Genomic DNA, 16,549 nt, shown 5'->3' with positions numbered 1-16,549 from the left:
GGAGCACACAGCCGTGTTGACACGGACGCCCCCTCCCCCGCCCCAGCCCGCCCACGTCTGCGTTGGAGGAAAAGCACCGTCAGCGTAATCAGAGCCCGGGCGGGCCAGCCTGTCCCTGGCCCCCGCCGTCCCCCCCACCCCCCCACCCCCACGCCGGACCCCTCCTCGTGCGTCCTCAGCCTTCCTGCCCAACACGTGTGGATCCTGCTGGCCACGTGTGGATCCTCTGGGTCCCATGTGGACGCTGAGTCACGTGCAGACAGGGAGGTGGATGCAGGCCCCCCCCCCCCCCAGCCAAACAAAGACTAAGAAGTGGACAGTGAGAGTTGTATGAGCTGTTCACCCTGCCCAGTTCCAGAGAGGGGGTCTGACCCGTCTTAGGATAAAAGGCAGGACTGACGTCAGGATGAAAAGACAAAGGAGACGCACCAGCCCGGCTGCCCCTAAGCCAGGCGGGAATCGTGCAGCCCAGGGTGTCCCTCTTGTTTAAAGGAGAGCGTCTGTCTCTCCCCCAACACCCTGTGTGGTCCCAAGCCCCCCAGGGGGTCCCTGAGCACAGATGGTGTGGCCCCACCCCCCAAAAAAACCAAAACAAAGCATCAGCAACTCTTGCCCCCTCAGCAAGTCACAGGAGCAGAAAGAGTAGGGTGAGTAGGGTTGGATACCCCGAAGTCAAGTGTTCCTGGGGTCTCGATCTGGGGGTCTCAGCATGAGGGGCCGGCTCCAGGGCCTGAAGAAGACCGGGAGGAAGCGTTGCCCACCAGTTCCCTGAGGACGCTGGGGGAGGAGGTCTCTGATCCTGTAAGCTGGGGGTTCAAAGAGCAGAGAAGGGTCCTTCCTGCCTGTCTGCTGCCAAGGCCCGGGCATCCAGCCCTGGCACCCGTCCCTCCAGCTCCTGCCACCACTGGGCCTTGCACCCTGTCACCCGTGTCACCCACCCTGACGATGCACTTCTGGGGTGTGGCCAGGACACCCTGAGTTCCCTCAGTGCCCGGGCAGGGGCACCCCCGGACAGCTGACCTTAGTGCTATGATGGTGCCAGGGCCTGGGGGTTACAGAGGCCACCACTGATCGGGAACTGACTGGGGGTCCCAAGGTACAGGGGACAGGACCCAGGGCTGTGACGGGCACTTTCCTGGCAGACCCTGTGTCATCACCCAACTAAGGGATCTCTGGTTTGGGGCCACACCTGGTGGTGCCCAGTGCTGACTCCTGGCTCTGCACCCAGGGGTCACTCCTGGTGCATTTCAAGGACCACATTTGCTACTGGGATCACCGTGTGCATTGGCTCTGGGAACCTGCGGCTTCTGGTTCTCTGATAGCAGAGAAAGGCCAGGATGGGGGCGCCGCGTGAGCGGGGAAGCACCGTGAGAGAGGGTTCTGGCCCCGAGGAAGGTCCAGGCGGAGGTGGGGCCAGTCAGGCTAGCCACATCGCGCCCCCTGGACAGCTTGCACTGATCAAAGGTGAACGCTCAGACCATGCAACTGTCCAGGATCCCCTGGACGTCGGGGTAATGGGACTCGGGCTGGAAGAGGCAGGGGCTTCTCTGCTGGTCCCACCCTGACACTGGCAACCCAGGGCGGAGTCTCCTAGGGTGTTTGGAGGAAGCCCAGGGGGTGCAGAGGTGCCCATAGGAACGTGCTTCCAGAGCTGGCCCGCCCATAGCCCCCAGCAGCTCTGCGGCTCGCCACACTGGATGGATTGGATTAGACGGCGCCAAATTGAACCGAATTGGGAGAAAAACTCACTTGAAGGAGAAGCCGAGAAAATAAGTCAACAGAAGCCCCCAAATCAGCAGAGGCAGGGGCTAGTGTGGGCAGGGGATTCCATCCCACCCACCTCGCCACTGCCTGGCCATTGCCTCCTCAAGGGGCCGAGACACAGAGTTCACACATGCATACATGGACACTCACACACATATGTACACAGATACATGACACATACACAGATACACACATGGACACACACATGTACATGGACACACACGGACAACATGGACACTCACATTCACACACAGACACATACTCGGACATGGGCAGACACACACACATACACGGACACAGACACACACGTGCAGTCACGCACATGCACACACACTTGGACACACACACATACTCACCTGCACACACATACACATTCACCGCACACATTCATACACAAACATATTCACATACCACCCACAGTTAAGCACATATTCATACAACACCCACGGTCACACACACTCATTCACACACCACCCACTCATGTGCATGCACACACATTCTCACATGCAGAAACTCTCTCTGTGGGGACTCAATGTGGGGACTTGGGTTGGGGGCTTGGTGGGGGGCGGGACTCGGTGGGGTCTCAGGGATTAAAGACCCCCCCTGGCAGTCACAGGCCTTTTCTCTGGGAAGAGCCCTGTGAGGGAGGTGGAGGGGAAGGAGAGAGCCCTTGGTCCTGGAAAGCAGGAGGGGGGCAGGAGGGGCGCTCTGCAGGGGTCTCCCTCTGCCCCCATGCTGATTCTCTCTCTCTTCCTCTCTCAGGGAACCCAGTGCGCCAGGGACTGGCTGGATCAGAGGTACAGACTCTTCTCAGTGAGTTTTGTAGCTGTGAGTGTGGGTAAGGGAGCTGCTGGGGGCTTTGGGGTTCCCTGTGGCTGCATCCAGAGACGCTTGATCTTCTCCGGGTCACTTCCATAGTGTCTCTGTCCCCCAAGTGTATGGGGAGGCAGGACGGGGGGCAGGGCGGGCGGAGGGAGGCGAGGGGTCTTCCTAGTCTGAGGGTCAGCGGAACCAGGCCCAGTTCACCTGGCCTCCCCCCCGCTGTTTGCCTCCACGGTCAGTCCAGCACTGCGTGGCCTACTGAGGCTGACACCCTCTGTGCTTTGGTCCCCAGGACGGAATCAGACCTGGCCATGTGGGTCTGTCGTGTGCCTCTACAGCCGACCTTGTGGCCGCCATGTGCTGCCTGGAGAGCGGTGCGGAGTTGGAGTCGGTCTCTGGGGACTGGACTTTGTTACCTGAGGATGGGGTGGGAGGGGCTCGGCACCACCTAGTGCAGGCCCCGGGTTGATCTGGGGCATCGTGGTTTTCTACTCTGCTGGGGGGGGGGGCACAGTGGTGGTGCTAGGGCTTGGTCCTGGCTCTGTGCTCTAGAGTCACTCCTGCAGGGACCTCCTCCGCCCCCCATGCTGATTCTCTCTCTCATGGGATGATGGGGCTGGAACCAGGTGAAGAAACACCCTCCCCGCTGTGGGGTCTCACTCTAAGGTGTGCACTCTTGCGCGTAGCAGGAGAACAGACTCACCCATGCCCTCAGTGTCACCAAAGCTCCCCCCCCACCCCCACAGATGAGAAACCGGGCTGTGGGTACCCAGCTGCTCCATGCGGATGCTGAGGGTTGCCGGGCCTGGCTTGAGGTGGGTGCTGGCCGCTGGTGGTCAGGGCTGGTCTCAGGAAATGGCCTCGTGCGTGTGCGGGGATGGAGGTGGGGATGCCACTTCCTGTCATGGGGGCACACCCGGCAATGCTCACGGGTTACTCCTGACTCTGCTCTTGGGAATCACTCCTGGAAGTGCTCTGGGGACCATGTGGGATGCTGAGGATTGGACCTGGGTTGGCCGTGTGCCAGGCAAGGGCTGTCCCCGCTGTCCTACAGCTCCAACCCCCATCGGGATGGATAAGAACCCCGGGTGCCCTTGGGAGCCTTTCCTGAGGCCTCGGGGAGGGTCACAGTGGGCTGTGGGGTCTGCTGGGCCCTCTGTTGAGTCCTTTCCACAGGGAGAGCGTCTCACACTGTCGGCCATGAGGGAGATTCTAGGCTTGCCGTGTGCCGGGGTTGGCTGAGTGGGGGTCTCAGTCTGGGGGCTGCACAATTGCCTTTTGGGAAAACAGCTCTAAAGATCGGGGCGGGCATCACGCACGCGTCATCCAGGAGCACCATGTGTGACACTGTTGCTTGGTCAAGATGCCCATCAACCCCGTGCCCACAGCCTGTCCACTCGCCTGTCCACCCCCAGCTGGACAGCCAGCACAAAACCGCACAGAGCGACTATGAAATTTATTACATTTTGATGAAAATTTCTGTTTTGATTGGAAATAATTTAGCATTCTGCCAGTAAATATTATTTCTTTCAAACTACTTTTACCTAAATTCTATCTTTTGAAATGTTTCTGTCTTTAATATATAATATCTAACCAAAATATGTTGTGTTTTAAATTAAGCTTAGTGCTTAGAAATTTGCTGGAGAGATAGATATCAAATGAAAAAATTTTGAATAATGATCATGAAGAATTTTAGCTATACTTGAAATACTTAAATTGAGTTTGGCTGTAAATTAATAAGTATTTAGAGGAACTGTGAAATTAGCAACAGAAAAATATTACTGATATCAAAATGCAATATATTCAATAAAATGTAAGGTACCATTTTTATTTTTGTAACGAAAGATGAGCTGACACTCAATTTTCTACTAAACTGAATAAAACTTATTAAAATAGCATTCAGAAAAAACACACACATAGAATCACATACATGGAATCACACGCATGGAATCACACACAGAACCACATGCATGGAATCACATGTGAAATCATACATAGAACTGCATGCATGGAACCACACACAGAACTGCATGCGTAGAGTCACACAAGAACCACATACATGGAGCCACACAAGAACCATATACAGTGCCTTTATGTATATGGTGGCTACTGGCCACCGTATGTATATAGGTGGCTACTGGCTAAACCATTTTTCCATTTTCTGGGCTGTCTGTGTCTTGGGAGCTTCTAGGTTTCATGTAGTCACATCTTTGCTACTGTTTGCGTGGTCAGTGGTGTTTCATCTCTCTTTTTTTTGAGGGGGGGGTCACACCCGGCGATGCACAGGGGTCACTCCTGGCTCATGCACTCAGGAATTACTCCTGACGGTGCTCGAGGGACCACACAGGATGCTGGGAATCTGGGAATCGAACCTGGGTTGGCCGCGTGCAAGGCAAACGTCCTGCCCGCTGTGCTATCGCTCCAGCCCCAGTGGTGTTTCATCTTTAAGACGCCTTGAGCTTCAATGTCATGGAGGTTCTCCCCACATTTTCCTCCAGGACCTTACGGATTCGGGTCTGATACAGAGGTCTTTGATCCATTTGGGTCTGACTTGTGTCCCTGGGTTAAGGTCTGAGTTCGTTCTCTCTTTCCATGTAGCTGTCCAGTTTCTCCAGCAGCACCTGAAGAGGATTTCCTTGCTCCACTTCATATTTTTTCCTCCTTTATCAAAGATTTAATCATCATATATCGCACATAGAGCCACATACATGAGTCACACATTGAACCGCACTCATGGAATCACATGTATAGAACTACACTCATGGAACAACACACATGTAATCATGCACAGACCCACATGCATAGAAGCACAAACATGGACCGCACCTGTGAGCCCCTATGCGTGGAATCACATGCATGGAATCATATGCATGAAGTCACACATGGAGTCACACTCATGGGACCACAGGCTCCAACATGCCAGACCAGGACCTTCTTCCTCCCTGCAGCTTGGGTGTGTGGGGGCCCCTGTGTGTGCAGGGAGGGAGCACAAGCTCATGTCACTCTCCATCAGGGTCCTGTCTGGTCCTCGCCTGGTCCCCTGCTGCCCTCCCCCCGCTGAGTGAAGGAGCCTGAGTGGGGATCACAGGTGGGGAGCCCTGTAACTTCTGCAGATAGGTGGGGGGCCCACGGGGAAGGTGGTGACCCTCTAAAGACCCATCTCTGGAGGGGGGGCGGGGCACCTGTGGTCAGCATGGCGTGGTCCTCCCTCCTGAGGCCCCAGGCTGGAATTTGCCTTTGCGGCTATTGAGGCACAGCAGGGGTCCCCAGCCCCTCGGCAGCCCAGCCTCTCCCAGGTCAGGCTCTCAGCCTCCCCCGCTGCTGCTGAACCCCCGGGCTGACTCACATTGCCCTCGGAGCTCCTCATTGTCCATAGGGTCAGGGGTGTCACCCAGTGTGCGGCTCGCTGGGGAGCGGCATAGGCAGGCCCCGGGAACCAGAGACCCGCTAGGAAAAGGGATGGGGGTGATCCGAAGGCAGAGAGCAGCGCCCCCCACTGGGATCCCGCCTGAGATCACCGGATCAGCACGCCAGAAGCCCGGACCCAGAGGAGGGCGTGGGGGCACAGGCACAGACGGGGTCTCCTTGGCCCCTGGCTCCCTGTGGGCTTCTGGGCCCCACCCCTGGAAGGTGGCCTGGGAAGGGTCAGGAAAGGGGCCCTGGGGTGGAGACCCAGGCTGAGCCGCCGTCCCTGGCCGCTGCCGCAGGAGTCCCCAGCAGAGACCCCCATACTGGCGCCGCCCACGAAGCCCCCCTGAGTCTCAGCGGCAGAAGGGTCTGCGGGTGGAGCACTGACTCCGGAGATGCACCAGGAGGGGGCAGTGCGGTGCTGGTAGAAGAGCTCGCCCCCCACCCCTGACCTACAGCCTGGGGGCGAGGCAGAGGGGCTTCTGACTGACGGCAGATGCCAAAGCAGAACCTTCCAAATTAGCGGTAATTGCAGGAGAAAGAGAACAAACACTCAGAATGAGGTTTTCTATAAATAATATGTTTTTTAAAGTTTGCCCCGGAGTAATGGAGCTGTTTAAACGCTAACATCCTGTCTGCATTTAAAGAGTCTTATAATGAGGGCTTAGTGTTTCCTGCTGTCAGCCGGGGTGGCCCCCAGAAGCTAGCTGTCCCTGGCCATCAGCTGCCCCTTCCCGGCCTGCCTGACTTGGGTTTTTCCCCTTCCCGGCCCTTTCCAGCAGGCCCTCAGGGAAGGTCTGACACAGCCCCAGCTACCCCTCACATGTCATCAGCTTATGGGAAGCTGCTGTTTGACAGGCTCTGGGGAGACGCCCCCTGGGGCCACATGGATTGGGGGTCCAGACTCTGTTCTGCTCACGGAGGGAGGGGCTGCACTGTGCCCCCACCCCCAGCCTGCCAGGCTTCTCTCGAGCCCATGTGCCTGAACCCCCCTGGCCTTGGGGGATGTGGGGTGCAGAAGGCTGGGCCCGCAGCAGAGCATGAGTGTGGCTGCAAATAGGTGGCAGTGCCCTTGGGGCACAAGTGTCCCCCCACCTGGTGTGACCGAGCCAGTGTGGAGAGGATTCGGTGGGGGACAAGGGCATCAGGTGACACAGCCCTGCAGACAGGGCAGGGCAGTGTGGGTGCTCATGGCTGACAGTCTGGCCAGGTGCAGTTGTGGCAGGGCAATGCATCAAGGGACAGTGTGGTGTAGCAATGTGCCTGACACGTGGCAGTGTGGCCAGGAACAGCTGTGGCGTGACTGTGTGGCTGTTCACGGCCAGGAGCTCTGCAGCACAAGCCCCTCCTGCCCACACGCTGGGCCATACAGGGGTGATGGCAGCCGCAGGAGGATTCCGTCCACAGGAGCCGCCCAGAGAGGGGCCAGGGAAAGGAAGCAGGAGGACCCTGTGGGTCCCTCCCGACCCCTGCCCGAGTGCTCAGGCCCAGGAACCCACGGTGCATGGGATCAGGACCTTGAGCTTTGGCAGCCCAAGAGCCCCGGTCTGTGCCCAAGTCCTGCGGAGAGGGCAGCGCTGCCAGCTGGGGCCCAGCTCCGCCGCACCCCTGGCCACGCTCCCGGCAATGGTGGTGACTGTAGACCAAGGTCCCTGGAGCTGTAGGACAACAGCCAGAAGCCAGGACTGCCCAGGACCCCGTCCCCACCAGCCAACTCTGTGGGATCCAGGCCACACACCTTTGGGAGACGTGGATGCAGCATTACCGAGACAGGAACCAGGATAAGAAACAGACAAGGGCGCTCGGGGACCCAGACACCTGACACTCCAGGCCCTCGGGGTGCCCCAAGGCTGGCAGCCAGGGAAGCGGGGCGCTGGTCAGTGCTGGGGCTGGGTGGTAGGGGCCTTTCTCCGTGTATCCGGCTCCTAGCGGAGCCATGCCACGCAGGCTGGGGTCCCTCTGCCCAGAGGATGACGTCAGAGCTGGGAGTCCAGGCTCCCTGTTCCAGCCGCTCACCCAGAATGGCCCAGAATCTTCCATCTGCCCTTCCCTTGGCTCTGTGTGGGACCATCATACAGTCAGATGCAGGAAGGGACAGCGGACTCCATGGGGGGGGGGCATGATGGCGCCAAGGGTCCATTTCTGTCCCACCCAGACACCATCACAGGCCATAAGCTTCCTGCCCTGCTCCATTTTCTAAACTTAGCAAGTCCTGCCAGTTCTCACGCCAAGAAGTTCTTGCAGCCCCACAGACCACTGAGCACAGCTCTGCTGGGGTGACAGAAGGGGGAGACGTCATAGGTTCTTTCTTCGTGGGAGAAACACTCTGGATTTCCAGCCTCAGCTGATTGCACACCCCCACCCCCACCGCCAAAGCAAAGCTCCTAGAGACAGGAGAGGGGCAGGTGGGAGGGAAAGCCGGGCTGGGTGCACTGCGCCCTGAGCTGCTGTGGAACCTGCCATCCACACCCTGCACGGGGGTCTGGGGGCATTCCAGGTGAGTCTGAGCCCAGGGGGCTGCTAACCGGGGTGGGGCGGGGACGAGGTGGTGTGCGCTAGCTCCTCTTGGCGGAAAAGGGCAGAGAAGCATGAGCTAGAGCTGCTGGGATGCCTCCTCTATCTCTACTTGTCAGAGGGTCAGCAAGGAGCGGTGTAGACACTCTTTCGGTACCCCTGCACCATCTCCCCAGCACCTCCTATCCCCACAGCACCTTGGGGGTGCAGCTGTTTCTCCCACGCCCGCTGAACCCCTAAAGATGAGGCCTGCGCCCTTTCTTGGTGGGAGTCAGGAATCGGCGACCGGGTGCATGAACGTCAGTGGGCTAGCCCGACGCTGGCGGGATGCCCCCGCCCCCTCCACGCCTCCCCCAACGAGGCCCAGAGTGACGCTCACGGGGCAGAAGGTAGATTGTGACGAATAGCTGCGCGGCGGCAGCTTGTGCACCCCACGCACAGGGGACGCTCACCCCTTTCCGGAGGGGCCGGGCGCCTCATTGTCCCAGTCGATCCCCGCGTGACCAGGACGGGGCAACGCCCATGGCTCGCAGAGAGGAAGGGAGCAACCCAGGTAACGTTGGCCTTGCGATCCGCCTGCTTGCACGAGGTGCTTGGGACCTGCTTTTCCGGGTTCTGGAAGATGCTGTAAAGGCCGACAGCGGCCGGTGATGCGTCCTGTTCTCTGATTGGCCCGCGGAAGCTGCCTCTTCTCTGATTGGCCTGAGGAATCCTCCTCTTCTCCGATTGGCCCGTGGTAGCCTCCTCTTCTCTGACTGGTCCACGGAAGCCTCCTCTTCTCTGATTGGCCCGCGGAAGCCTCCTCTTCTCTGATTGGCCCGCGGTAGCCTCCTCTCTGATTCGCTCCAGGTAGGCTGCGGGAGCTAGCTGCGTCCACGTGGCCTTTATAGGTCAGAGACCCCAGGTACGACTGACGACCACCCTGATAGCTCACAATTGGAGAAGGAGCACTGGGGGCGGGAAGGCGGCCAGCCTGGGTGTCACGCGTCTCTGCCCTCCATGGCCCCTGACTCCTGACCCCGCGCACAGGGAGCACCCCTTTCCTGTGTCTGTGCCTCGGCGTGGCCATGGTGGTGGGAAGAGTGCGAGCGTTTCTGGGGATCCCCGGGACAGGCTTCTTTCCTCCCACATCGGCGCCCCCATCTGCCCGTTGGCTGCGTTCACTGCTGGCCCCAAGTCTGAGCAGCCTGGCTGCCACCAAGCCTTTCCCAGCCGGAGGCATTCCGTCCAACTGCCCTGAGCATCTCTGGAGCCTTCTCGTTCCTCTCCTATGAGGGATCTGAGTCAGCAGCCGTAACCTCAGGCACTTGGCACCCTTGCTGGTGGGACTGTCACCCCCGGGGTCTTCCCTACCACCGCCTGCTGGGGAAGACTTTCTCCCTGGTACTCCAGGGGACCTAAGGCATTCCCCTGAAATGACTGCTGACATTGCCAGACGAGTGACATCCCTGGGGATGTGACAGCCCGCGGGAGGCAGGCGGGGAGTGGAGACAGCTGTGGCGTGGAGCAGAGCCAGCATTCGTGGGAAGCAGAGCGTTGGGCTGGGGCAGAGCTGGGGGATGAAAGGCAGCGGCAAGTTAGAGAGTTTGCCTGCGTCTGCCTCAGCAGCCTGGGAGAGGAGAGGTGGGGTGGGAGGGAAGCAAGTGGCGGGAGACCGGGGGTTCCAGGGACATGGGGGTGGGGGGCTCCTTCTCTGTGCGGTACCTGGTCCATGCAGGAGAGTGTTCTGTGCTGGGGGATGGGGAGCTTGAGGCAGGAATGATTAAAATCTTGAGAGCATCACAGGTGTGGCCTTGCCCCCCGCCCGAGCACTGTGGGGGTGGCATGAGATGTCCTCTACCTCACCAGGTGTGTGGCCTTGGGGTGGCATGGGGTGTTCTCGTCCCCCAGGGCCCTCAGGCGCCTCATCCCAGGGACCCTCTGGCAGTTCCTGTGTTGGAGTCTGGCCGGATGGTCAGAATCTGCAGGAAGGTCCCGGCCTCCTGAGCACTGCTGGAGACCCTTCCAAAGCGAGGAAGCAAGGAGAGACTGACAGGGGAAGCAGCAGGCAGGGTGGGCGGGAGGACTGCGTGGGCCACCAAGGAGGGGCTCCAGAACGTCGGAGGTGAGGCCCCCGACGTCTTCCGAATATGCCCAGGAAGGGGCCTTTGGACTCGCCTGTGCGGGGTTAGGGTGTCTCAGGCCCACCCCAGGCCACTCTGGGGGCTGGGTCCTTCCCAGCTCAGGAGCTGCCTGGAAAGCCATGGTGGGGTCACACGCGGGTCTCCGCCCACCCAGCTCTTGCCTGGACGTGTCCTTGGGGTGCCCTCTCTCCGTGCGGGTACTGTGAGACTTCTCCGGTCCCCACCACCACTCTGGGGGCTGCAGGAGGGTCCCAGCCAGTCCCATCAAAAAAGGGCTCTGGGATTTGCCAGAACCTGGTCCTGACCCTCGGGGGCTGTGGCAAGGGATTTGTGTCCACTCCTGTCTGCGCTGGACAGCCAGGGCTGGGGCCGGGGTGTTGCGCTGGAAACCCGCACGGCTGGCATGCCCTCACTCCACCCGGAGCCCAGCACCTCTGAGCATCGTGGGGTGCAGCCCTGGGCCCTGCACTCCGGGGACTCTCAGGCCAGCCTGGTCAGCAGGGCGGCCGCAGGAGGGACTCCCATTCCTCCCAGGCCACCCTCGGGAGGCCCCGAAATAACTTAACAATGAAAACAGGAAACCTATTAGGAGTGCAGGACAGACAAGGGCCCTCGCACCGGCCTCGCCGGGCCTGGCGCCTCCAAACTGGCTCCGCGTGGCTCAGCCTTGGGGTGCGGCCGCCTTCCCGTGCCAAGCCTCCAGACAGCCGGGCGCCGTGCCCTGCCACGAAGGGCCCCCACTTGGAAGCACTTATTCCTGGATTCCCGAGGGGACCCCTTCTTCCCCTTCCCCATCTTCCTTCCCTGGTTTCAGGCCCCCTGGAGCTCCCGGGGCTCTGGGTTCCAGGGGGCTGAGCGGGCGGGGGAGGGCGGCCGTGGCGGGCTGGTTGGGGATGTCAGGAGAAAGTGGTTTCTCGGATATTTTTACCGCGTTCTTGGCAGGGCGCGCGGCCCCGCTGTGCAGGAGGCAGCCTGAGTTTCCGGCTCTGCCTTCTGTCCACTCAGCCCGGTGGTCCTTCCCTCTGCTGCTGCCTTCCCTGCCCCCTGAGCCCAGAGCACCTTCCCATGAGCAGCGTAAGTGATTATCTTCAATTGCTCCCCAGACAGGTGCAAGGCCACCTCCCTTCCCTCCAGAGGAGAGCTCGGCCACCTCCAAGATGCCACTGCCCCTCTCCGGCATTTCCGGTCTGAAATACAATTCCATGACAGCCGAGATCCTAGTCCCCCCGGGTGGATTCCCGTGACTCACCCTCAGCCAAGCAATAGCCACTTCATTCTAATTCTGTAATTGCCGTATAGAATTCCTATAAATTTGCTGTTAATTTTTAACCACCGCACCCTTCTCTCAGAAAGTGCAGCGATCATTTGAAAATCTATCGGCGATATTTTTAAGTGGCTGGAGGCAGAGTATGGGGGAGAGGCTTGGGGATAAATCCAGCAGGGCTGGACCTGGCGAAGAACCTCAGGGAACAGTTGCAGGGGTGTGTGGGGGAGGCCGGCCTGGGGCTCCCTCCAACTTCGACGCCGCATTTCTTCCTATACTGGCGCGTTGGCGGCAGCAGGGAGAGCCCAGGCCTGATCGCGAGGATCCTGCTCTCAGATCAGAGTGGCTTCGTGTGCTGGGCCCCCCCCCCCAGCCGCCGCGGTCCCTGCCCCCCCCCCCCCCCCGGGAGGTAATTTAGCAGCCAGCTCCTGCGTGTAATCTTCCTGCATTGTGCATCTCCCGTGCCTCTCCGAGCGCAGCAACACGACCCAGGTTTATAAAAGAGGCTTCTGAGGAAATGGCATCCACGCGGCCCTTCCTCCCCCACCGTGCTGGTGAACACCCAGGTGCTCCGCGGAGAAATTAGCCTGCCTTTCAGGAGATGCTAATGAGGCGAGCGGGGAGGAGATGGGGTTGAGGCAGAGAGGAAATGGTTGGGCCCTCAGAAGCCAGCCAGGTGTTCCCAGGGAGGAGAACCCTCCTCTCCGGGGAGGGCCGAGGCCAGAGAAGGGGGGTGCGGGAGAGGCGTTTGCCTGAGGAGGATGCTTTGGTGACCGCTAGTCGCGCTGGCCACCCCTAGCAAAATGTCCCCATCGTTTTCACCCATTGTCAGTGTCCCGACTTAGGTGGGGAGGTGAAGGTGGTGTGGGAGGCCACCTTTGCTCTTTGAGTGGGCTTTGCTCTGAGCTGTCCAGGGTTCTGGGTGACCGGTCGGTGGTGGAGCGTGGTGGAGCTGTCCCTGGTCCTGAAGACCCAGTCCCCGGCACAGAAGTCAGCCCTGGTTTTGGGGCTGGTGTGCGCTGTCCCTGGTGCTGGCACTGCGGCTCCCGGGTGGCCGGTGTCTCTGTCCCTGGTGCTGGCGGCCTGGCGTGTGCAGGGCTGGCGTGGAGTCCTGTCAGGAGGGGTGAGCCGTGGGTATCCACATCCCGTCCACAGCCCTGAGAAAGGCAGATACTGGCTGCAGGCTGGGAGGGTTATCGGGCAGGAGTAGCGATGAGAAATTGGGCCACGGAGCGATTTGAAGGTCCCCGTGTTTGATCTACTGTGGGGCTGGCTCCTTGCGGCTCTGCTGCTCCTGAGTTTGGTGACCTTAGAGAATTAAAGCTGCCTTACCTACAGTCTCTGCTGGCTGTATATTAATCAAGCAGGAATCAAAAGTCACAGCATCCCAGGGAAGTCAGGAACGGAACAGACGGCTGCCCCCATCCTGATGCGGTGGCTCGGGCGGGGGAGCGGGCCCTCGGCTCTTGCCAGCTTCCCCTGCCCTGCTTGCCAGTGAATTCTCAGAAACCTCATGCCTTGGAACTGGAGAGGTGCGCGAGTGCCAACAGTGTGCTGGACCCCAGTGCCGGAGTAGATTAGGAGAGAGGAGGGCCTTTCTCCCCAGGAAGGAAACGGAGCAGAAAGATGGGGGGCAGTGGGGATGGGGCCCCAGAGCAGCCTCAGAAGCTGAGTCAAGCGGTTTCCTGGACCCCACAGCTAGCCCCAGCCACCATGTGCCGTCTGGTGACAATCCACACCACTGCCCTGCAGTGTTTTAAGCTGCCGAGCAGGGCTGAGGCTGGCCTGCCCCTCCCTCCTCCGTGCCTGGTGTCCACCCCTCAGAGTCTGAGGGAGGCTTCTGTGTGGCCGCTGAAACCCAGGAGTGGGGCAGGACAGGGAGGGGAGTCCACTAAGTCTAAGATCATCCCCGCCATTGTGAGTCCCGGGACGAACCGAGCACTGTGCTGGGCGCAGCCTCCCCCCCCGCCCCCGCCTTGCTGATCCATCACTCAGCTGTCTGCAGCTTGGCACTGGGCAGCCGCCGCGGTGCCCCCGCCCCCCCCGGCCATCTGCTTTGCCAGGACAGCGCTGCCGCTCCGGGCCGTGTTCCTTGGGCTCCTAATGAGCTTTTAATGAGCTGATGCCTTGACTTCAGGGGGCACCAAGGGGCAAGGGCCATCGAGTGCCAGCCCCTCACATGCGCTCCCTAGGACTTCGAGGTCGGTTTTCTTTAACTCCCCGAGTGCCGGGCTGGGAGCTGGAGGCAAAGGCTTTAGTTGTGGTCGTCCAGACTTGTTTGGAGTTCAGGGAACCTGACTTTCATGGCGTTTGGACCCTGGGAACCATCCGGCCGTTATTTCCTCCCCTGGATGCTCCCCCTGTGGCCTTCCTCGCCCAAGGCTGCAGGTGTGGACATTTGGTGTCTCTGCTAAGTAAGATTTATTCTAACATGGAGCCAAGTGAAGAGGCTGTCTTTATGAAAAGGAAGAAAAATGGGGGGTGGTTCCTCATCAGCTCTCCCCATGGGGGCACACACACACACACATGCACAGACACACACACGCACGCACACACACACACAGACACACACATTGAACAGAAGAATAAGCATCAGCCCTTTCAACGGTCTGTGCTTGGGACGCTTGAAAATGTGTTCCTGTCAGCTTCACCTGAGCCAGAGACTTGCTCGTGCTGGGGGCGGGGGGGGGGGGGGGGGGCTGTGTCCTAGGCTGCAGCCACCAGGCAGCTGGTGTCCCCATGACTGGCACCTGGAATCCAGCCGTGTTCTCGCTGGGTGTTCCCAATATACCACCCCCCTCAGCCACCCCCCCAAAGCCCCCAGCCCTGCTCTCTGAGTTCCGGTGGGCCACCCCCAGCCCCTGCTGGGTCTTGAAGAGGCGCCTGGCCTGGCTGCCGTTGGCCTTTGTTTTGTGAGATAGAGGTGGGATAGGTCTGTGTGGAGTGAAGCAGAATGACCTATTAGAGAAATAGAAGCAGGAAGGGGCAAAAAGCTAGGACACGTCGGACTTTCGCTTGCTCAGGTTCTGGTCCCTGGAGCCCTGCCAGGAGTGACCCCTGAGCACAGATTCAGGAGTCATCCCTGAGCACAGCAAACTAGCAGCAAAGGTGAATGGACTCAGCAGGGCATTTTCCTGGGCAGGCAGGAGACATCCTTTCTCTGGGGTCTCAGGGAGCGCCCTCCAGCAAGCAGAGGGTAGGCTTGTCCCTCCAGACTTTGCTCTGGGTGCCGTCCCAGTGTTGAGGCGGAGCAGGTGGGTGCAGAGCCCGGACCGGCCCCTGGAGCAGAGGCTGCATTATTCTTCATCCCACTGGTCAGCCAGTGGCGAGCCTGTCTTGAGAGCAGGGCCAGCCCGCAGCATGCCTCAGCAGTGGCCCTAGACGCTGGTCACGGCCATCCGGAGCAGAAATGCCCATCTCTGAGAGCACATCTACGCTCTGGGTGGCCATTCATGGTCTTATGGTCAGGCGCATGCTGGGGGTGCAGGGGTGGGCAGGAGACATGGGTCAGGATGAGTGTGAGGACCCAGAAAATCAAGCCCCTCCAGGGGGCTGGAGCGATAGCACAGCGGGGAGGGCATTTGCCTTGCAAGTGGTCAACCTGGGTTCGATTCCCAGCAAACTATATGGTCCCCCGAGCACCGCCATGGGTAATTCTTCAGTGTAGATCCAGGAGGAACCCCTGAGCATCACTGGGTGTGACCCAAAAAAAACAAAAAGAAAATTAAGCCCCCCGGGACATGGGCAGGGAGCCCCGTGGCAGGGCTTGTTCCGTCCAGCTGCCCTCCCTGGCTCCATCGGGGTCAGCCCCCCACTGACCTGTCACAGACTCCTCCCGGGGCGAGGGCGGGAAGGAGTTAGTGCCACCCACCCAGCACTGCTGTGACCGGAAAACGTCCACTCTGCAGCAAATGAGCTTGCCTGGCCACATGTGGGCTGGGGGCCCAGGACAAGTCGCGCGTGGCGGATGGGACTCGGACCCCGTGGGCCAGAGGCTGGCTTTGAAGCTTGCGCGAGCCGCGGAACCCAGGGCCACATCCATGGCCCAAGCAGCGGGCCTGGTGCTGCTTCCCCTTCTGCCGCGGGGGGTGCAACCGAGACAAGACACGGCAGGGCGGGAGGTCCCAAGCAGGCACGGTCACTGCCGAGCTCGCCTGGGCCGTGGACGTCCCTCACACGTCCCCTCCCGGACACTCGCGTTCCTGTCAAGTGCGGGCTTTCGGGGCTGTGAGCCCTGCACGGCTCTGCAGGGCGCTGCACCCGAGCCGTCTCCCGAGGCTCTCGTCTGCGGCGGCTGCCTGCCAGGACTCAGGGCCCAGAGGCATCAGGAGCTGGCAAAGCTGTCTGGCCGCCTCACCTAGAGACCCCGAGCCCCAAGGTGGCCGCCTCCAGCGCCCCTGCTCCAGGCAGAGTGCTCACTCTCCTGAGGAGAGGCGCAGGAGGAGGCCCTGGGGCTCATTGAAAATAAATAACACGCAGCCCCGGGGGTGCATGGGGGCAACATGGAACGCACCCACGGCCCCTTCCCGAGCGTGTTCTGGCCCCAGGGGAGAGGAAGTTGTGAAAGAAAGATGTGCTTATAACTGCAGCCCTTTGCAACTTCCGCCGCGGCCCATCCATCTCGAGCGCCCTTTCCTTTCAGGCTTCCTATATT

At 60.2% G+C, this 16,549-nt stretch overlaps 2 protein-coding genes across 2 annotated transcripts in view; one reads left to right on the top strand and one right to left on the bottom strand.

The window, feature by feature from the left end:
* Positions 1-16,549, bottom strand: part of PGS1 (phosphatidylglycerophosphate synthase 1) — a 305,261-nt gene that overhangs the window by 16,901 nt on the left and 271,811 nt on the right. The window lies entirely within an intron of this gene.
* RBFOX3 (RNA binding fox-1 homolog 3) overlaps positions 2,541-16,549 on the top strand; it is a 54,328-nt gene continuing 40,319 nt past the window's right edge. The window contains exon 1 of the mRNA XM_056115783.1: positions 2,541-2,577. The gene's annotated coding sequence lies outside the window, so the exon portion shown is untranslated. The remainder of the gene's footprint in view (positions 2,578-16,549) is intronic.

This window comes from Sorex fumeus, unplaced genomic scaffold, assembly GCF_029834395.1.
Source record: "Sorex fumeus unplaced genomic scaffold, SorFum_2.1 ptg000029l, whole genome shotgun sequence".
Classification (NCBI taxonomy): Eukaryota; Metazoa; Chordata; class Mammalia; order Eulipotyphla; family Soricidae; genus Sorex; species Sorex fumeus.
This window is presented reverse-complemented; position numbering and strand designations above follow the sequence as displayed.